The sequence below is a fragment of the Hyla sarda genome, chromosome 2 (genome assembly GCF_029499605.1).
Source record: "Hyla sarda isolate aHylSar1 chromosome 2, aHylSar1.hap1, whole genome shotgun sequence".
NCBI classification, from domain to species: domain Eukaryota; kingdom Metazoa; phylum Chordata; class Amphibia; order Anura; family Hylidae; genus Hyla; species Hyla sarda.
The window spans coordinates 407,298,686-407,321,591 of NC_079190.1; the positions used below are offsets into that span (position 1 = coordinate 407,298,686).

At 47.4% G+C, this 22,906-nt stretch overlaps 1 protein-coding gene across 3 annotated transcripts in view; it reads left to right on the forward strand.

Moving 5' to 3' along the window:
- The window catches only part of LOC130356829 (acetylserotonin O-methyltransferase-like), a 176,349-nt gene that overhangs the window by 38,759 nt on the left and 114,684 nt on the right, over nt 1-22,906 (forward strand). The window contains exon 2 of one of the 3 annotated variants that reach the window (XM_056558823.1): nt 20,612-20,780. The exons of the other annotated variants lie outside the window; for them this stretch is intronic. The gene's annotated coding sequence lies outside the window, so the exon portion shown is untranslated. The remainder of the gene's footprint in view (nt 1-20,611; nt 20,781-22,906) is intronic. 3 annotated transcript variants of the gene reach the window in all.

The following is a 22,906-nucleotide window of genomic DNA, read 5'->3' on the forward strand; positions in this document are numbered from 1 at the left end:
GACAGCGCTATCGGGCATAGGGATCAACATTCAAGGAAAACAAAATCATACTGTGATCAGAGAACTCCACCTCAACCACGGACACTGCGGAAGAGACGGCTTCCTCCTTCAAATAAAACCTGTCTATCCTGGACCTGCGAGGCCTGAGGGGCTCCGGATGTGGGCATCCTCTAGGCGAGCTTCCCTAACTATATTATTAAGGGCCACACTATCGCAATCCAGCGGACCGTTGGAGCCTCTCCTATCTTGGAACCTTGTGACATTATTGAAGTCCCCTCCAAAGATCACCTGCCAGGTAGTAAAAAGGAAGGGCTTAATCCTCATAAAGAGATTTTTACGGCCCAGCTTTGTTTGTGGGGCATAGATGTTTATGAGCCGGATCTCTTGTCCCTTCATGAGGACATCTAAGATTAGGCACCTCCCCATTTCTAACTCAATAACCCGTCTGCATTCAACCGGAGCGGTAAAAAGGACCGCCGTCCCACTATACGGCTCAGCCGCAAGAGACCAGTGGGAGGGCCCGCGCCTCCACTCTCTTCTGGCTTTCACCGGAGAGGCTAGATCTGACAACCTGGTCTTCTGTAAAAAGAAAATTTCAGCTTCAACACGGCCGAGAAAATCGAAGGCTGCGAATCTAGCCATATCTGACTTTATACTGGCACAATTAATAGATGCCAGCGTCAGTGGGGTGAGTGCCGCCATCATGGGTGATTGAGTTAGATGGCCACACCTTTACTTCTGCTTCCCCATCTTTTTTGCCCCCTCATCCCCTGAAGAAGAGGAAAGGGCAAGACCACTTTTGGACCTTTTCTTAGACTCTGATTGGTCCATGTGTTCCCTGTCTCCGTCAGGCCCCAGACTAGCCCTGCCCTCCGAGGAAGGTGCCTCCGGAGGACAGGGCCCAGTTCCCCCCAGAGGCTCTCTCACCCTAGGCACCCCGCCCTCACCTTCCCCCTCCAAGGAGGGGGGGGAGAAGATGGTATCGAGGACGAGGTACCGGTTTCACAGGTCAATAAGAGGGGGGGGCAGTCAGGCTTCAGTTTTGGACCTGGCCTGTAGTACAAGGCTTAACAGAGGGCTCCGACCTCTTCTTTCTCCCTTTCCTTTTGCCCTTGTCTTTCTTTTTTGGCCTCTCCCCACTCTCCTCATCCACACTTTCATAGTGGGAGGAATCGGAAGGGTCGGCCATATTGCCTTCCTCTCTGCGCAGCCTCCTGATCTCCTCATTCAGCACGTTCTCCCCCAGGGCTTCAGTGGTTACAGGGCCAGCTTCAGGAGCAAGGGCCGGAGCTACCCCAGTCACCTGGGCACTCTCCAGCTCCCTACTCCTCCTACGATTTTCCTCCCGCCTTAGTTTGGTGGAGCCCTTTTTCCTCATCACTAGCCCTGTTGCACCCCAACCCCTGCTCGTACCCTCCCCAGCCGAGGAAACTTCACAGCTTTCCCCAGCCGGAGCGGTTGCAGCATGGGCAAAAGCGCTCGGACAACGGCTGAAAGGGTGCCCGAGGACACCACACAGGTGGCACCGGATCTGCCTAAGGGATGCGGCCAGATGACCCACCCCACCACACAAAGCACAGACCTGTACAGTACAAGCTGCGCTAAAATGGGTGGGGCTACCACACCTGTGACAGACCTTAGGCTGCCCCTGGTAGAAGACCTGGATCCTGTCACGTCCAAGGAAGGTGGCTGACAGAATGTGGGCAACTGTACTACCTGAACGCTAGAGTTTGACGGAAAACGTCCAGGCCCCTGACCAAATCCCGTGCTCATCCAGATTTTTCTTGGGCATGTCTGTCACATCCCCATACCGACCAAGCCAGGTCATGATGTCATAACAAGAAAGTGACTCGTTACGGGTCAAAACTGTCACTTTCTGGACTGAGTTCTGACGGGAAATCGCCTTTACAGCAAAATCCCGCCAGCCGGGCTCGTTCTTCGCCACTTAGTAGCTTGACCAGAAGAGTTCGAGACCCTCTGGCCGAACGAAACTGAGGTCAAACTCAGACGTACCGTAGGGGTTGATCAGGGCAAAGATGTCACTCGCCCTGAATTCCATCTGGAGGAGGAGCTCAATCACTTTAGCGCGAGGTGGGCACGCATCCTCGCCCTTCCAAATCAGACGGACCACATTCCTACGCTTATTGTCCTGCCCGGGTGTCAGGAGGGACCAGACCACCTTCCCATTCTGCTCTCGGAAAGCCCCCAAACCGTGCCTCTCCATTCAGAAAGACAGGGCGACCTCACCCCTTCCCTCTATCTGGACCGACCTGTCGCCCCCACGCAGAGCCTCCAGGAGGCGCTGTTTCAAGTAACCCCCGGGGCCGGACGGAGACGGGGACCCCACCGAACCCCTGGCAGCTACACTGGCATAGCTCCTAGGAGCAGTCACTGCCAGTGGGGCAGCCGGACCATACCCAGGAGCACCATTCACACCACAACTCTCATCATCCATACCAGATGTTGCATTCACACCACCACTACTTCCACCACTACTCCCACCATCATTCACTCCACTGACACTCCTCCCATTCACAACACTACCACCCCCATCATTCTCACACCCTGCACTCACTTCCTGCCTAACATATCCTGGGCTGGATGGGACCTGTAGTACCGCCGGTTTTAACACAGGTTTTCTTGCTGGCTTAGATGCCGCTGGGGTCAACGCTGGTGGCTCCTGCTTCATAGGCGATTTTACCACCTGAATCTGGGGCTGCCCCTCTGGGCGCACCCCAGCTCCTCCCACAATGCCACCTCTAGGCTTGCCCAACTGCTCAGGCTCTGCTGATGACACTGACGCCTGGACACTCTCCCCCCTCACAGAGGAGTGCCCCGCAGCGCCCGCAGAAACCACAGTACTTGGGGGACCGCCCCCCGAGCACACGGACCGACCTTTCTCTGCTTCCGACGCCCGGACACTCCCCCCCCCCTCACAGGAGAGTACCCTGCAGCGTCGGTAGTGCCCACAGCACTCGGGGAACCACCCCCCCAAGCACACGGCAGCATAGCTCTTCTCTGGCATTTGGACATGCCCCCCACCACCCTGGGGCGTTCCAGCAGCGCCAGAGTTGCCCAACATGAGCCCATCCTGCCCTTCCCTACCGGCAGGACGGGTGGGCTTGCTTCACATCTGTTGCATCCATAGCCATTTCAGACGCCATTCTATATCCCCCTTGCTGGCCCCGCTCCACCACAGGAACGGTGTCTTGCAGTTTGGGGGGCCCAGCAGCCTGAACCAGCTTTGCAGCTGACCCAGACTGCTGGAAAGGTATGAACATATACTGCACAGATTGTTAGGTCTTCTGTTTCTTTGCTTTACGCCTGACTTTTCCATCCTTGCACTGATCTTCACCGAAGGTGAAATTCTGGAGGTGGACTGGGGATTCCTGCATGACAATTGCCCTCAATAAACCCCCAGCCTCACTCTCCACATCATCCTCCTCACTGTCAGTCATAGGGAGCGCCACTTGGGCCGGCTCTATGTAGCTGTCCTGGGTGCTACAGGGCATGGGGACAGACACAGCATCCTCCACCACATGCGCTCCTTCCTCTACCTTCTTCTTAACTCCTTCACTGCCATCCTCACTAACTTCACCGCCACTACTCTCCCCATCATCCACCTCAAAGTCCACCTTACCTGGGGATTTCATGGCGGCAAACCTTTAATCATTTGTCAGCTTCTCTCTGAGGAGACCGCTGCCCTCCAGGATTTTTGCCTTACTCTTCTCCAGCTTAGCAATCTGGGCTTTCAGGGCTGTGATCCTTTTCTTCAGCTCAGGCTTGCTTCTCCTGGACCCAGAGTTTGCCAGACTCTGAGTCCCACGCAGATCTTCTCTTGCAAGCCTGGGCTCTTTACTGCAGCGGTCGTATTTCGCAAAGCGTGCGGCCATGCGGGAGCAGTAGGTCTCACTTGATTCTTTGGGGCCTCTTTCAGCACACATCTCCAAACTCTTCCTCCTTGTTTTCCTTCCACCCCCAGATCTCTGACTGGCACCCGTTGCCGGAGGAGCAGAGCCTGCTGGACCTTCTGCCTCCGGCCAGAACAATGGCTGTAGCAGTTTTCTCTCCACCCCCGCCAGCTTTGAAGAACGGGGAATGGAGGCCTGAGGCTCCATGCAGGAAAGCTCTCCCAGGGAAAGGCTTGATGGAAAACACTGCTTCTCTGGAAGTCTGGAGCTCAAAAGAGACACACCCGACAGCTTCTCACACAGAACTCCTCTGGACTACAGGATGTGCTCTCTGCTGACACCTCTGTCCATGTCAGGAACTGTCCAGAGCAGGAGAAAATCCCCATAGCAAACTTATGCTGTTCTGGACAGTTCCTAAAATGAACAGTGGTGTCAACAGAGAGCACTTTGCTCATGACAGAAAAGAAATCCAAAAAGAAAAGAATTTCTTCTGTAGTATACCGCTGCTTATAAGTACTTGAAGGGACAGGGACATAATACTCCCCCTTTATAAAGCATTGGTATGGCCTCACCTGGAATATGCTGTTCAGTTTTGGGCACCAGTCCATAAAAGGGACACTGCGGAGCTGGAAAGGGTGCAGAGACGTGGGACTTAACTAATATGGGGCATAGAACATCTTAGCTATGAGGAGCGATTAAAGGAGCTACAATTGTTTAGTCTTGAGAAGAGACGTTTAAGGGGGGATATAATAAATGTATATAAGTATATTAATGGCCCATACAAAAAATATGGAGAAAAACTGTTCCAGGTCAAACCCCCCCAAAGGACGAGGGGGCACTCCCTCCGTCTGGAGAAGAAAAGGTTTAGTCTCAAGGGGCCGACACGCCTTCTTTACCATGAGAACTGTGAACTTATGGAACAGTCTACCTCAGGAACTGGTCACAGCAGGAAAAATTAACAGCTTAACATTAACATTAATGCTTATGAAGAAATATAAAATCCCATCCCTTCCCCAATATCGCGCCACACCCCTACCCTTCAATTCCCTGGTTGAACTTGATGGACATATGTCTTTTTTCAACCGTACTATGTAACTATGTAACTATGATTAAGAATTTTTAATAGAAGTAATTCACAAATCTGTTTAGCATATGTATGATACATGTTGGTGTTTATATATAATAGATGAGTGTATGTACGACAGTTGAGTGTGTATGTATTCATGATAGAAGTGTGTACAATAGATGTGTGTATGTATGTATGATAAAAGTGTATATGTATGTATGATAGATGTGTGTACTATGGATGTGTGTATATATTGTCATGACTCGCTCTTGCAGACAGGTGCGGTTACAGTATAGAGGCAAGGAAACAGTACTTTTCAAATCAAGGTTCAGTGTTTTATTCACACTTGGAAAACAGCAAACAGTCTTTAAATGCAGAACAAAGGAAAACATAACAAAAGTCCACCTGTATTCCTTAGGTGTTAGTTCACACCTGAGTCCATGCCATGCGGTATCAAGCAAGTCTTTTCCTGGTCTGCTGACCAGCTTTCAAACTCTCAGGGAAGAACTCCACTCTCAGCTCTCTCTGGCAGTGCGAGCTGCAAATAGCAAATCCTCTTCAGCTGGTGAAGCAGGCTGCCTTTAAGGCCAAAAAAAGGTGGCCTGGATTGTGGGGAATAGCCCCCACCCAGCACTTGACCATTTCCAATAAGATCTGTCCTGGATTGGCCTTCCAGCCATATTATAGCAAAAGTGTCAGTCTGCATTGCAGCACAGACACTGGATAAATACCGGCTCTTGCTTCACCAAGGCCCGGAGCCTTGGTGACACATATCGCCCATCAACCACCATGCCTTTCACCTTCCCACAATATGTATGTATGATAGAAGTGTGTATGTATGAATGATATATGTGTATAGATGTGTATACGCCCCTGGGTGCTGATTCTAACGGGGTGCGGTGTGGAAGATCATGGGGGTCCCCAGCGGCGGGACCCCTGCGATCAGGCATCTTATCCCCTATCCTTTGGATAGGGGACAAGATGTCTTAGCGCCAGAGTACCCCTTTAAACCAGGCCTTATAGACCCTTAACCAAAACCCTTACCTTCCTTATATATATATTTTCTTTTTTTTATACATAATTTCTCTAATCATATATATGTAACTGTATACACAAGTATACATGTACATATTAAGATCTTTTTTCACCTATACATGTATCCTCGTGCAAGCACATGTAAAAAAAAAATATATATATATATATATATATACCTATACACATATATGTATATTAACACCCATATATATATATATTTTTTTTTTAACACACTTGTACCAAATAACCCATTTTTTGCACACCAGTTGGTTCTGTAACATGAAACAAGCTTGTATTAAATGCGCAAGACTTGCAGCACTTCCTGAGAAACTGAGAGTTGTCACTTCATCACAACTGCAGTTTGTATGACCAGATACACAGCGAGCATGCAGCGTCGGCTAGTAACCGAAGTACATAAAGCGTCTGGGAACGTAAATGTACCCCCTACCCCTTCTGTAAATATTCATGCCAATCCCTGCGGAACCTCCTGAGGCACCTGAACGGAGTTAGTGCCACAGAACCATGACAGGCTCTTCCACACAAAACCCGCCCCATGCCCCAGCAGCCCCGCAATAGCAACACCATGCTGAGACCGCACTCTCGGACGAAAACTAACGCTGGCCAATCTGAGGGGAGCCGGGACCCATGCCCACCACGTTTCCTCCCCCCGACTCTGCCGCTAGAACCCGAGACTCGGCACCCTCCGACGGAGCATGACTACCCCCGGCCAGACCGCTGGGTAAACATGGGTAAGCGCACACATAAACAGCATAACACCTACCCCCCATACCCCATATAAACCGCTGATCAGCGGGCTTACCTCACTGCAGGGCAGGGAACAGAAACAGCAGACATATGAACTCCTGGTATGCGAAAGGGACGTGAAAGCTCACAGACGTGCACAAGTACAACGCTACACATGCACCTGAATGGGGGCATGGGGGGTTTATATATCACAAACCCCTCCCACAAAAACAGCCTAATTAGGCTTTACACAAAATGGGATAATGTCCTCAAAAACTAAAATACTGACACTAAATGGGAGACTTTTAAAAATATCTTCAACTCTAACTGTGAGATGTATATACCTTATGGGAATAAAAGGATCAGAAATAAAAGAAAACCAATATGGATGAATAAAAAAGTTTAGGGGCAATAAATGACAAAAAGAAAGCATTTAAACTACTAAAACAGGACTGCAGTGAAGAAGCATTAACCCCTTAATGACAAAGGACGTATATTTACGTGCTCCGACGGCTACTGCAATATGCCGCGTCATATCGAGTCGGTCCCGGTGGCCATCAACGGCCAGGACCGGCGGCTAATACAGGACATCACCGATCGCGGTGATGCCCTGTATTAACCCTTCAGATGTGGCAATCAAAGCTGACGCCGCGTCTGAAGCGAAAGTGAAAGTATCCCAGCTGCTCAGTCGGGCTGTTCGGGATCTGCTGACAAAGTGAGGAGCCAACGATGTTGGAGCGTCAGACTCTGCAAAGGGAGATGTAGCTGAAAGAAAAAGTCAAGCTGCCTGGACCAACAGTGAAGACATCACTCACGTTACTGATATCATTGTTTATTCTCCTGACTGTCACATCATAGTTGTAGTCACTTTTAAATTCTGCAGTTATGATGGGTTAAACTTTCACCAATCTGTGACTTTTCACCTGTAGCAAAACTACAACTCCCATAATGCCTCAAGCTCTGTAGACATGGTACAGCTTCGGGATCAGGCTTTAACCCCTTAAGGACTCAGGGTTTTTCAGTTTTTGCACTTTCGTTTTTTCCACCTTACCTTTTAAAAATCATAACCCTTTAAATTTTCCACCTAAAAATCCATATTATGGCTTATTTTTTGCGTCACCAATTCTACTTTGCAGTGATATTAGTCATTTTACCCGAAAATTCACGGCAAAACGGAAAAAAAAATCATTGTGCGACAAAATCGAAGAAAAAACGCCATTTTGTAACTTTTGGGGGCTTCCGTTTCTACGCAGTGAATATTTCAGTAAAAATTACACCTTATCTTTATTCTGTAGGTCCATACAGTTAAAATGATACCCTACTTATTTAGGTTTGATTTTGTCGCACTTCTGGAAAAAATCATAACTACATGCAGGAAAATGTATACGTTTAAAAATGTCATCTTCTGACCCCTATAATTTTTTTATTTTTCCACAGGGTGGTATGAGGACTAATTTTTTGCACCGTGATCTGAAGTTTTTATCGGTATGATTTTTGTTTTGATCGGACTTTTTGATCACTTTTATTCATTTTTTAATGGTATAAAAAGTGACCAAAAATGCGCTTTTTTTGACTTTGGAAATTTTTGCGCGTACACCATTGACCGTGCGGTTTAATTAATTATATATTTTTATAGTTCGGACATTTACGCACGCGGCGATACCACATATGTTTATTTATTTCTTTTTTACACTGTTTTATTTTTTTTTATGGGAAAAGGGGGAGATTCAAACTTTTATTAGGGAAGGGGTTAAATGACCTTTATTAACACTTTTTTTTAACAGCCCAACTGAGCAGCCAGGTCACTTTCACTTTAGAAGCGGCGGTCAGCATTGACCGCCGCTTCTAAAGGGTTAATACCGCACATCGCCGCAATCGGCGATGTGTGGTATTAGCCGTGGGTCCCGGCTATTGATGAGTGCCGAGACCGACGCGATATGATGCGGGATCGTGGCGCGATCCCGCTTCATATCGCGGGAGCCGGCGCAGGACATAAATATACGTCCTGCGTCGTTAAGGGGGTTTCAAGAAAGGATCAGGGTCAGATGGGAGAAGGAATGTGGGGACTCTGAATTCTGAATGTCCAAAATGTCATCAATTACAAGTCGGTATGAGCCCTTTATTATGGGAAAGGAAACATTTGTGAGATAGCTAATTGGAAATTAAATTGAAAAGTAATATTGGGAGATACTGAAGGAATGAGTAAGGAGAAGAATTACATATGCTAACGTGGTGATTGTCAGGAGATGGTATATTTCAAGATCTCCATGTATACAGGAATAAAAAGGGACTGGTAGAAAAGATTAGGAAACATGGACTGGCAATAGCCAAAAAATCTAAGAAAGGTAGAAAAAGATTTCAAATGATATGGAGTAATAAAGAGGGGCATAGTTTTTTCTGTGGCTCTCGCCTGCGGGCACAGCTCAGCCCCGACATTGCTAAGTTGCGACAGTGTGAGCCAAACCTGGCAATGTTTGAAAGCTCCGCAACCCCCCCCCCCCCCCCCCCCCAAGTTTGGATCAAATCTGATTTTAGGAGGCTCAGCTCGCTCATATAAGATGTAATAAAATGTAAAAAAATCTACATATAAGATGTAATAATAATCACAAAATACCTGTAGCTAGTATACATAAAAAGAGTACACAGTGGCACATGAGGCCTGTGTAAACTAAAGTGGTGAGAAAAATACACAGAAGGAAGATAAGAAAAGGATCTGTCTATATTTTCTTCCCACTTTAGTTTATACCGTTCTCATGTGTTTCCATTGATTTTCATTACATCTAATGTGTCATTTATTTTATACCAGCAAACCCTTTTGATATTTCTATGGTTATATGCTATACCACTAAAGACAGTGAAGGTTCTCAGTTAGGACATTATTCTTATTGAGATTATTTCCAGGACAGGTGCTTAACAGGGAATGAACCTATTCATTCAGTCACCCTGTAAGGAGATCTGATCTTATCTAGGTACCCCTGGTACCGAACTTCGGTGGTTAGCTTGATTTAAGTCATTATCTGGATCCAGGAGAATGAATCTACCAGAAATAACACGTAACAACAGTTTGTCCGGTCAAATACATTCTAGTTTATTCAGAAGTCTGTAAGCACATAAGAAGGGGGGGTTGCACCCCTCCTGCCTTCAATCAAATATTTGGTATAATCTCTAGCCTATAATATTAGGTATACAGAGGTTTCTGGAAGAATTCATGGGAGAGACAAATGATCGAAAAAGACATAACACTTGTAGAAAGGAAGTCCTAATATGGTTAATTAACCTTCGCGGCTACATTCCTAGCAAAGAGATAACATGAAATGCTGACAGGATAAAGACACTGTGTGATGGATGCATACAATACAGTAACCCCTTCAATCCCCTCTTGGAACCTTATATTATTTCATACTATATGGTTCTCCTTCTTTTACCTTCCTTTCTCTGTACAGTTTTAGTTATTGCATGTATCCACTGGGTGTAGTGTCTTCATTAGCCAATGAGGGTGTGGCCTGGTAAAATGTGGCCGTGGCATTGGCGACTCCCTTTTCTAGCAACCTCCCAATACATGGTATGAACTATAATGATTACAAGAATGATAATACCTAATTGTGTTAATGCATGTTTCCAGTTAGTAAACCATCCAAAATATTGATCCCAGGGATTTGTAATACCTGAGTTCTTTTTTAGTTGGGCAGACAGGTCCTCTAACTTTTGTATTGCAATAGTTACTTTGCCATTGGGACCAGTGTTGTTAGGTATGAAGGTGCAGCATGATGTAGGATCCACAAGCACTTTGCACACCCCACCTTTTTCTGTCACAATCATATCTAAGACCATTCTATTCTGAAATGTCATATTTGAATCAGCTTGGAGCTGCTCTGCAACACCTTGTAATGCATCCCTCGTGTAGTTTACAAACCTTTGTTGATTATAGTAAATGTAATTAATCCAGTCTACATTTTTATTCACAGTGATTATCGGAAGGATAGATTCAAAGCCCGCAGCGACTTGACTCCTGGCTTTGAACTCATCAGGGACCCCTCTTGGGACCCCTATTGTGTCTATGTATACATGTGGATCGAAGCTACCTGCAGGTGTTGACCTCTTTATCCTTTTTGTTGCAGAGTTTACGTGTTCTCCCCCTTCTGTGAATATGTGAATGTTCATAATGGCTTTAGCTAGAGCACACTCTCCTTTCCACTTGCCCTTTAGCTTGAACCTTATTTTACCATCGCCACAGATCCAGTAAATGTCACCTATTGAAAAAACTTGGTTCTGAGTGAGTGACACTTATACAGAGCTATAACTAGCACAATATCCCTTTGTAAAATTCTTTCTATTGACACCTTCCTTTCCTCCCCTATAGCATGTGTAATTCCCTGGGTATATGTGTATACCTGCCCCTGAGTGTGGGGTCTCTGTTAGCAAAGGGTATTTCATTTTCCAGGTTCCACAATCAGTGTCATTATTAGAAATATTCTTGAAAGCCATGATGTGAGGTATTAGAGGATTCTGTTGCTTGTAATTTTGTTTATAGCTCTCCGTGTCACTACATGTCAGAAAAGTCAATACGATTGTTATCAGTATGATTTGGGGTGTCATTCTTGTCAATTAACTGCCAGAACTCATGGAGACCTTCGCTTAGTTGGGGGTCGGGGCTGTCTGCCCCCATTTGTACCCCTTCTTTGCCTAGTTGGGGGTCAGGGCTGTCTGCCTCCGTTAGTACCTCTCTTTTCTTTAACAGCTTGATCCTTGTGGCGTGGATCCAGGTGGGTGACTGCTCAGTGAGGACCGCTGTTCTGGTGATGGCGACTACCTCGGTAGGTTGTCCGTAGATGAAGCTCCCCGGCTTCTTTCCCTTCTGAAGGGCCTTGACAATCACCTGGTCTCCTACCCGGAGTTGGTTCCTGTGGAAGAGAGGGAGATTTACAAGCAACTTTTTCTTCAGTTTTACTGAGGACCTTGATCGTATTAATAACATACTCATCTCTGATCAGGTCCAAATCCCCTTCCTGTATCACTAGGGGGTGCTGTGCCCAGGGTGTAGGGAAGGGCCTACCCATTAGAATTTCAAATTGTGACAACCCTAGCTTCTTATTAGGTGTCATTCTGATCTCTGCAAGTATTATGGGCAGGATTTGTTTCCATTTTTGGAATGTTCCAGCAGTGGCCTTCCTCAGTTTGTCTTTCACTGTTCTGTTCATCCGTTCCACAACCCCTGAACTCTCTGGGTGATATGGAATATGGAATTTCCACTCCACCTGTAACAGTCTTGCTATCTCCTTGTTGAGCTTTGAGGTAAAGGCTGGCCCACGGTCTGATTCAATGACCAGAGGACAGCCCCACTTTGGGACTATCTGTTGGGTCAGGATTTTGGCTGTAGTTTTAGCATCCTCTGATTTTGTAGGAAAGACTTCTGGCCATCTGGAGAACATGTCCACTATCACTAATGCATATTCCTGTTTCCCTTTTGTTTTAGGTATATGTGTGTAATCCCCCTGCAAGTGAGTGAATGGTGTAGTGGGGTAGTCAAGGTGTTGGTGAGGAATCATCAATGGGTTGTTAGGATTGTTTCTCAAACATGTGATGCATCTGTGTATGTAGTCTGTGACTAACTGCTTGGCATCACTGATGTAGAAACTTTGGCTCAACAACATGTGGGTGGTTTGTATGCTGTTGTTTCCTACCCAATGAAAATGTGCAATGAAGACAGATGCGCTGTGTTTTGGTATGCACGGCTTCCCCTCTTTGCAGATCAATCCTGTTTTTGGATTTTTCTGCAAAATTGGATAGCACCAATCTTTTTCTTCTGTTTTGGTTGCATACCTCTGTAGGTCTGTGATCATGAGTGTCATGTCAGGTGAAGGTGGATGTAGGACTGCCATTTCCCAGTTGTCATGATCTGTTCTGTGTGGGTTTCTCTTTGCTGTCTCCTTTTCCACACTATCTGCAAGAGTATTACCTTTTGAAATCCTGTCTTTTCCATTTGTGTGTGCCTTGCAGTGTACAATAGCTAGGTCTGAAGGTAACCTGATTGCATGTAAGAGATCTGTGACCGGTTGTGGCTGAGCAACAGTATTTCATATCCAGACAATCTTTGTGCTGACATGTGCTGTGTATGTACACCTTTGAGTAAGCCTACAACATCATGTGTGGTGTGCAGGAAGGTCAAGTGTCCCAGGGTAATAGGAGTTGTCAGTTCTACCATTATTGCAGGCATGCCGGCATCCCCTGTACAGAGGTGGGCATCACCTTTGAGAAAAATGCACAAGGACGTAACTTGCCTCCATGTTCTTGTGTCAGTACACCCGCCATGGTTTTACAATTTTGGCATGCAAACATGTGAAAAGGCATTTTATAGTCAGGGAGGCCAAGCCCCGGACTCGACATGAGTGAACATTTCAAATAATCAAATGCATCATACTGTTACGCCGAGCGCTCCGGGTCCCCGCTCCTCCCCGGAGCGCTCGCTTCACTCTCCCCGCGGCAGCGCTCCGGTCACGTCCTCTGACCCGGGGCGCTGCGATTCCGCTGCCAGCCGGGATGCGATTCGCGATGCGGGTAGCGCCCGCTCACGATGCGCACCCCGGCTCCCCTACCTGACTCGCTCTCCGTCTGTTCTGTCCCGGCGCGCGCGGCCCCGCTCCCTAGGGCGCGCGCGCGCCGGGTCTCTGCGATTTAAAGGGCCACTGCGCCGCTGATTGGCGCAGTGGTTCCAATTAGTGTGTTCACCTGTGCACTTCCCTATATCACCTCACTTCCCCTGCACTCCCTTGCCGGATCTTGTTGCCTTAGTGCCAGTGAAAGCGTTCCTTGTGTGTTCCTTGCCTGTGTTTCCAGACCTTCTGCCGTTGCCCCTGACTACGATCCTTGCTGCCTGCCCCGACCTTCTGCTACGTCCGACCTTGCTTTTGCCTACTCCCTTGTACCGCGCCTATCTTCAGCAGCCAGAGAGGTGAGCCGTTGCTAGTGGATACGACCTGGTCACTACCGCCGCAGCAAGACCATCCCGCTTTGCGGCGGGCTCTGGTGAAAACCAGTAGTGGCTTAGAACCGGTCCACTAGCACGGTCCACGCCAATCCCTCTCTGGCACAGAGGATCCACTACCTGCCAGCCGGCATCGTGACAGTAGATCCGGCCATGGATCCCGCTGAAGTTCCTCTGCCAGTTGTCGCTGACCTCACCACGGTGGTCGCCCAGCAGTCACAACAGATAGCGCAACAAGGCCAACAGCTGTCTCAACTGACCGTTATGCTACAACAGTTACTACCACAGCTTCAGCAGTCATCTCCTCCGCCAGCTCCTGCACCTCCTCCGCAGCGAGTGGCCGCTCCTGGGATACGCTTATCCTTGCCGGATAAATTTGATGGGGACTCTAAGTTTTGCCGTGGCTTTCTTTCCCAATGTTCCCTGCATCTGGAGATGATGTCGGACCTGTTTCCCACTGAAAGGTCTAAGGTGGCTTTCGTAGTCAGCCTTCTGTCCGGAAAAGCCCTGTCATGGGCCACACCGCTCTGGGACCGCAATGACCCCGTCACTGCCTCTGTACACTCCTTCTTCTCGGAAATCCGAAGTGTCTTTGAGGAACCTGCCCGAGCCTCTTCTGCTGAGACTGCCCTGTTGAACCTGGTCCAGGGTAATTCTTCCGTTGGCGAGTATGCCGTACAATTCCGTACTCTTGCTTCAGAATTGTCCTGGAATAATGAGGCCCTCTGCGCGACCTTCAAAAAAGGCCTATCCAGCAACATTAAAGATGTTCTGGCCGCACGAGAAATTCCTGCTAATCTACATGAACTTATTCACCTAGCCACTCGCATTGACATGCGTTTTTCCGAAAGGCGTCAGGAACTCCGCCAAGATATGGACTCTGTTCGCACGAGGCGTTTCTTCTCCTCGGCTCCTCTCTCCTCTGGTCCCCTGCAATCTGTTCCTGTGCCTCCCGCCGTGGAGGCTATGCAGGTCGACCGGTCTCGCCTGACACCTCAAGAGAGGACACGACGCCGTATGGAGAACCTCTGCCTGTACTGTGCTAGTACCGAACACTTCCTGAGAGATTGTCCTATCCGTCCTCCCCGCCTGGAAAGACGTACGCTGACTCCGCACAAAGGTGAGACAGTCCTTGATGTCTACTCTGCTTCTCCACGTCTTACTGTGCCTGTGCGGATGTCTGCCTCTGCCTTCTCCTTCTCTACAGTGGCCTTCTTGGACTCTGGATCTGCAGGAAATTTTATTTTGGCCTCTCTCGTCAACAGGTTCAACATCCCGGTGACCAGTCTCGCCAGACCCCTCTACATCAATTGTGTAAATAATGAAAGATTGGACTGTTCCATACGTTTCCGCACGGAGCCCCTTCTTATGAGCATCGGATCTCATCATGAGAGGATTGAACTTTTGGTCCTCCCCAATTGCACCTCGGAAATTCTCCTTGGACTTCCCTGGCTTCAACTTCATTCCCCTACCCTGGATTGGTCCACTGGGGAGATCAAGAGTTGGGGGTCCTCTTGTTCCAAGAACTGTCTAAAACCGGTTCCCAGTAACCCTTGCCGTAACTCTGTGGTTCCTCCAGTAACCGGTCTCCCTAAGGCCTATATGGACTTCGCGGATGTTTTCTGCAAAAAACAAGCTGAGACTCTACCTCCTCACAGGCCTTATGATTGCCCTATCGACCTCCTCCCGGGCACTACTCCACCCCGGGGCAGAATTTATCCTCTCTCTGCCCCAGAGACTCTTGCCATGTCCGAATACGTCCAGGAGAATCTAAAAAAGGGCTTTATCCGTAAATCCTCCTCTCCTGCCGGAGCCGGATTTTTCTTTGTGTCCAAAAAAGATGGCTCCCTACGTCCTTGCATTGACTACCGCGGTCTTAATAAAATCACGGTTAAGAACCGCTACCCCTTACCCCTCATCTCTGAACTCTTTGATCGCCTCCAAGGTGCCCACATCTTCACTAAATTGGACTTAAGAGGCGCCTATAACCTCATCCGCATCAGAGAGGGGGACGAGTGGAAAACGGCATTTAACACCAGAGATGGACACTTTGAGTATCTGGTCATGCCCTTTGGACTGTGCAACGCCCCTGCCGTCTTCCAAGACTTTGTCAATGAAATTTTTCGTGATCTGTTATACTCCTGTGTTGTTGTATATCTGGACGATATCCTAATTTTTTCTGCCAATCTAGAAGAACACCGCCAGCATGTCCGTATGGTTCTTCAGAGACTTCGTGACAACCAACTCTATGCCAAAATTGAGAAATGTCTGTTTGAATGCCAATCTCTTCCTTTTCTAGGATATTTGGTCTCTGGCCAGGGACTACAGATGGATCCAGACAAACTCTCTGCCGTCTTAGATTGGCCACGCCCCTCCGGACTCCGTGCTATCCAACGCTTTTTGGGGTTCGCCAATTATTACAGGCAATTTATTCCACATTTTTCTACCATTGTGGCTCCTATCGTGGCTTTAACCAAAAAAAATGCTGATCCCAAGTCCTGGCCTCCTCAAGCAGAAGACGCCTTTAAACGACTCAAGTCTGCCTTTTCTTCGGCTCCCGTCCTCTCCAGACCTGACCCTTCCAAACCCTTCCTATTGGAGGTTGATGCCTCCTCAGTGGGAGCTGGAGCTGTTCTTCTACAAAAAAATTCTTCCGGGCATGCTGTCACTTGTGGTTTTTTCTCTAGGACCTTCTCTCCAGCGGAGAGGAACTACTCCATCGGGGATCGAGAGCTTCTAGCCATTAAATTAGCACTTGAGGAATGGAGGCATCTGCTGGAGGGATCAAGTTCTCCTGTTATTATCTACACCGACCACAAGAACCTCTCCTACCTCCAGTCTGCCCAACGGCTGAATCCTCGCCAGGCCCGGTGGTCTCTGTTCTTTGCCCGATTTAATTTTGAGATTCACTTTCGTCCTGCCGATAAGAACATTAGGGCCGATGCTCTCTCTCGTTCCTCGGATGCCTCAGAAGTTGAACTCTCTCCGCAACACATCATTCCACCTGACTGCCTGATCTCCACTTCTCCTGCCTCCATCAGGCAGACTCCTCCAGGAAAGACCTTTGTTTCTCCTCGCCAACGCCTCGGAATCCTCAAATGGGGTCACTCCTCCCATCTCGCAGGTCATGCGGGTATCAAGAAATCTGTGCAACTCATCTCCCGCTTCTATTGGTGGCCGACTCTGGAGACGGATGTTGTGGACTTTGTGCGAGCCTGCACTATCTGTGCCCGGGATAAGACTCCTCGCCAGAAGCCCGCTGGTTTTCTTCATCCTCTGCCTGTCCCCGAACAGCCTTGGTCTCTGATTGGTATGGATTTTATCACTGATTTACCCCCTTCCCGTGGCAACACTGTTATTTGGGTGGTCGTTGATCGATTCTCCAAAATGGCACATTTCATCCCTCTTCCTGGTCTTCCTTCTGCGCCTCAGTTGGCTAAACAATTTTTTGTACACATTTTTCGTCTTCACGGGTTGCCTACGCAGATTGTCTCGGATAGAGGCGTCCAATTCGTGTCTAAATTCTGGAGGGCTCTCTGTAAACAACTCAAGATTAAATTAAATTTTTCTTCTGCATATCATCCCCAGTCCAATGGACAAGTAGAAAGGATTAACCAGATCTTGGGTGATTATTTGCGACATTTTGTTTCCTCCCGCCAGGATGACTGGGCAGATCTCCTCCCATGGGCCGAATTCTCGTATAACTTCAGGGTCTCTGAGTCTTCCTCCAAATCCCCATTTTTCGTGGTGTACGGCCGTCACCCTCTTCCCCCCCTCCCTACTCCCTTGCCCTCTGGTCTGCCCGCTGTGGATGAAATTTCTCGTGACCTTTCCATCATATGGAGAGAGACCCAAAATTCTCTCTTACAGGCTTCATCACGCATGAAGAAGTTCGCGGATAAGAAAAGAAGAGCTCCCCCCGTTTTTTCCCCTGGAGACAAGGTATGGCTCTCCGCTAAATATGTCCGCTTCCGTGTCCCTAGCTACAAGTTGGGACCACGCTATCTTGGTCCTTTCAAAATTTTGTGTCAAATTAATCCTGTCTCTTATAAACTTCTTCTTCCTCCCTCTCTTCGTATCCCTAATGCCTTTCACGTCTCTCTTCTCAAACCACTCATCCTCAACCGTTTTTCTCCCAAATCTGTTCCTCCCTCTCCTGTTTCCGGCTCCTCGGACATCTTCTCGGTCAAAGAAATTTTAGCTGCCAAAAAGGTCAGAGGGAAAAATTTTTTTTTAGTGGACTGGGAGGGTTGTGGTCCTGAAGAGAGATCCTGGGAACCTGAGGACAACATCCTAGACAAAAGTCTGCTCCTCAGGTTCTCAGGCTCTAAGAAGAGGGGGAGACCCAAGGGGGGGGGTACTGTTACGCCGAGCGCTCCGGGTCCCCGCTCCTCCCCGGAGCGCTCGCTTCACTCTCCCCGCGGCAGCGCTCCGGTCACGTCCTCTGACCCGGGGCGCTGCGATTCCGCTGCCAGCCGGGATGCGATTCGCGATGCGGGTAGCGCCCGCTCGCGATGCGCACCCCGGCTCCCCTACCTGACTCGCTCTCCGTCTGTTCTGTCCCTAGGGCGCGCGCGCGCCGGGTCTCTGCGATTTAAAGGGCCACTGCGCCGCTGATTGGCGCAGTGGTTCCAATTAGTGTGTTCACCTGTGCACTTCCCTATATCACCTCACTTCCCCTGCACTCCCTTGCCGGATCTTGTTGCCTTAGTGCCAGTGAAAGCGTTCCTTGTGTGTTCCTTGCCTGTGTTTCCAGACCTTCTGCCGTTGCCCCTGACTACGATCCTTGCTGCCTGCCCCGACCTTCTGCTACGTCCGACCTTGCTTTTGCCTACTCCCTTGTACCGCGCCTATCTTCAGCAGCCAGAGAGGTGAGCCGTTGCTAGTGGATACGACCTGGTCACTACCGCCGCAGCAAGACCATCCCGCTTTGCGGCGGGCTCTGGTGAAAACCAGTAGTGGCTTAGAACCGGTCCACTAGCACGGTCCACGCCAATCCCTCTCTGGCACAGAGGATCCACTACCTGCCAGCCGGCATCGTGACACATACATTCCAGGAGACCATTTTACCAAATCTGGACTCTGTTCCAGAGTGGCTTGCCTCAGAACATTGTCACAGTAGGAACAATCAGGGATCCATTGTCTACAGTAGTTTATCATACCAAGGAAGGAAAGCATTTCTGTCTTGGTGTGCGGGGTGACCAGGCCCGCAATAGACTTGACCCTTTCTGTGCTGATTCTCCTTTCTCCTTTTGTGAGGACAAACCCTAAATAATTCACCTGCATTTTACACCATTGCATTTTCTTAAGTGCCACTTTGTGACCACATCCTGACAACCATTGTAACAGTGATCAACCATCCTGAATGCCGGCCTCCGCTGACATGCTACATAACAACAAATCATCGACATATTGAAGCAGCACAGAACCTTGGGGGGGGGGGGGGTACCATGGTTTTAATGTGGCTTGGAGGACTATGCTGTACACAACAGGTGAATCAGCATATCCCTGAGGCATTCTGCACCAGGTCAGTTGACGTTCGTCAAAGGAAAAAGCAAAAAGTGGTCTGAATTCCTAACCCTAAGGCCGTAGCCCAGGGTGCAAAAACACCTCTAATTAATCCCCCTTTTAAAATGTAACTTTTATTATGTATACTATAAAAATAGAAATAAACCCAGCAAGGTGATGATTAAAATTAGGATGTCAGGTAGGATAGTACGAGTATAATTAGAGTAGTATGGCTTCAATGTCAAGGGCTCTGCAGCAGCCCAACATTCCAACACTGACACCAAATTAAAACACTAAATTGCCGCCTCTACATGTTTCGCCGTCTCCACGGCATTTTCAAGAGGCAAAATGTGGCAACATGTTTAAAGTATACATGATAAAAGTTACATTTTAAAAGGGGGATTAATTAGAGGTGTTTTTGCACCCCGGGCTACGGCCTTGGGGTTAGGAATTCAGTTTTGTTTTCTGGCCTCAATAGCCCCCCTGGGGTCAATCTTTGAGTTTTGTTAAAAAGTGGTCTGGTCGCCTTATCAACTGGGATAAAAAAGAAAGCATTCTTCAGATCTATTGCACTGAAATAGACAGAGTCTGCAGGAATGGCAGAAAGAAGTGAATTGACATCTGGGACAATAGGAGCAATAGGCACAATGATGTTGTTTATTGCCCTCAAATCCTGTACAAAGCAGGTAGTACCATCTGTCTTTGTCACTGGATTGACGGGCATGCTGTAGGGTGAAATCACCTCTTCCAGGATTCAAAAGAAGTCCATCAAGTTTTTCTTTTGAAAGGAGGTATTGTTTCTGATATAAAGGTGTACTGCCTTCCCTTAGGGTAGCTTTGTATGGTGTGCAATCAATGAGCCATGTGTAATAGTCCCCATTTGCCCACAGTGATGGGTCTATATCCCCTAGCTCTGGGTGCTCCTGTAAGTTTGTGAAAATCAGTGGAGTTACAATGGGCAAAGCATCAGAGTATATACTGATACCGTTGTTTTCAACTGTGAGCTGAAATCCCAGCTTTACAAACAGATCTCTCCCAAGAAGACTCACGGTGCACTCAGGTATAATGCTGAAAGTGTGATCTGTAATGTATTCCCTCTATTTCTGATATGGATGTTACATTTTCCCAATTCCATGCCTACTATGCCATCTATAATAAGCCTTAAATCCTCCTGTGTATAATTCCTTCCTTCACATGCCTTTCTCAGATATGCAACTGTCCCTAATGGGGTTACAGAGGGCTTTGGACAATGTTTGATGATTTTGTTGAGGAGATCTAGATCTATGGGCTTTTTTATAAGATGCTGTCCTGCTGTTAGAAAAGGGGCAAACATTTTAACTTCTTCCCTTACTTCTTGTTTATCAGACATACTGCAGGTCTGGACGCCCCCCCCGCTAGTAACTCCTTGAGCACCAGCGTCCTTATCTCTTCCTGCAGCTCCCTCCTCTCCTGCTAATTCTGCTAAAGGTTGTGGCTGGGGAGCTCTCCTAGTTATGACTGCTGTGACTGCATCTTCATCTGGAGTCAACACTAGGTACTGAGGCACTACTGTTATACGGTGAAGGGGGTGGTGGCGGTGGAAATTTCTGGTCTCTCCCTTTCAAACTTATTTCCCGTTCTATCTCATGAAGGGACTATCATCTTTGGGACAGCTGTGGTTCTCATTCCTTTTCTTATTACCTGCATCATATCAATGGGGGGGCTGTTTCTAGCCACTGTTCCCCTCCCTTGGACATATAATCCATGTACCAGGAAGAGTCCGCATCGAAATGCGGCCAGGCTGCCTTATCACCCAGACATAGTCCTTTTCCATATCCATATGATACACACTATTGTCACCGTCTCTGGGGAATGGATCTGCAGCATCCATCACCTCAGTCCAGCCTGCTAAATCGTCTACCCATGGATTGATCAGGTAATAGTTTGTTGGACTAACATGGGCTACATAACATTTGCAAGTTTCCCCTGGCTCTGGTTTAGGGTACTCATGTTAGTATGTTTGGTTTTGGAGTGTGATCATACAATTACTGTCAGGACTGGCTGTACTGAACCGTGAAGGCTCCAACAATTCCTGTCAACTGAGCAGTGGACTCGTGTCTTAAAGTTTGCTTACTCTCCCAAAACCCCTATCGACTAGCGCTGTTTTGAGCCGCCACTTGCGTTCACCGGTCTCTGGGTCAACAGATTCTCTCCTAGCCAGAGGGGTGGGGCGTCTTGCAGCTCTCCACAACGCATGCAATTTTATACAGTCAATGATGTTAGTACAAAAAAATCACAGTGAGATTTGACCGTACACTTACCACCCGGTCAATGTCTCACACAAACAAATGATCTTATCACTTCTAAAATTTCTTATTATTACAAACTACATATATATATATATATATATATATATATATATATATATATATATATAAGAGTTAAATCAAGCTTGCAACCTTCTGTTCCCCGAACAGCTTCTTTTAGTTTTAAGTGCACTTATCTCTGACTGAGGTGATATGGGGCTCCCGGAGCACCTCTTATAATCACCTATGACTCCCTGAGCCTTTGTCTATTGTGTCCCTGACACTCTGTGTCCCAGACACAGCAACCTCCCGAAGTTTCTAGTAAATGGTTCTACTTACTTGGATCGAGACGCTGTCAGTGCCCTCGGATCAGACAGAGGATAAAACAGATATCTCACATACGGATCCGGGGATGACCTTCTCGACCCCGGACTGAGCCCCCAAATTGTAAGGAGATCTGATCTTATCTAGGTACCCCTGGTACCGAACTTCCGTGGTTAGCTCGATTTAAGTCTTTATCTGGATCCAGGAGAATGAATCTACCAGAAATAACACGTAACAACAGTTTGTCCGGTCAAATTCATTCTAGTTTATTCAGCAGTCTGTAAGCACATAAGAAGGGGGGGGGGGGGTTGCACCCCTCCTGCCGTCAATCAAATATTTGGTATAATCTCTAGCCTATAATATTAGGTATACGGAGGTTTCTGGAAGAATTCATGGGAGAGACAAATGATCGAAAAAGACATAACACTTGTAGAAAGGAAGTCTTAATATGGTTAATTAACCTTTGCAGCTACATTCCTAGCAAAGAGATAACATGAAATGCTGACAGTATAAAGACACTGTGTGATGGATGCATACAATACAGTAACCCCTTCACACAGGGGTTGCAGTGACTTATCCAGCATATATATATATATATATATATATATATATATATATGTTTCACCTTTTAAGTTGCATTACTAAAAGAAATGAACTTTTGCACGATATTCAAATTTTTCGAGTTTCACCTGTATATTTTCATGCATGGCATGTCCTTGGGGTTAAGTATATTGCTACTTGCTACTTATTATGCTTTCCTATATGTTGCTCTTTAGTGCTTATACACATTCCCAGACATTATAAGTTTTTTTTCTATTTATTAATTGTATGCTTCTTTGATCACTGAGCCTTATCAGCATATTATTATAGTGCTTAGCTGGATCCCCTATCTTTTTTCTGTTTATTTGGTACTACATTGTTTTATTGTATTTTATTAATATACCTTAAAGAGTACTTGTCATCAAACCATATTTTCTAAACTAACCCAAATTATATTCCCAAATTACTCCTGACACCCCTCCTGCTTAATTTACATTTTCAGAGCTTTGGA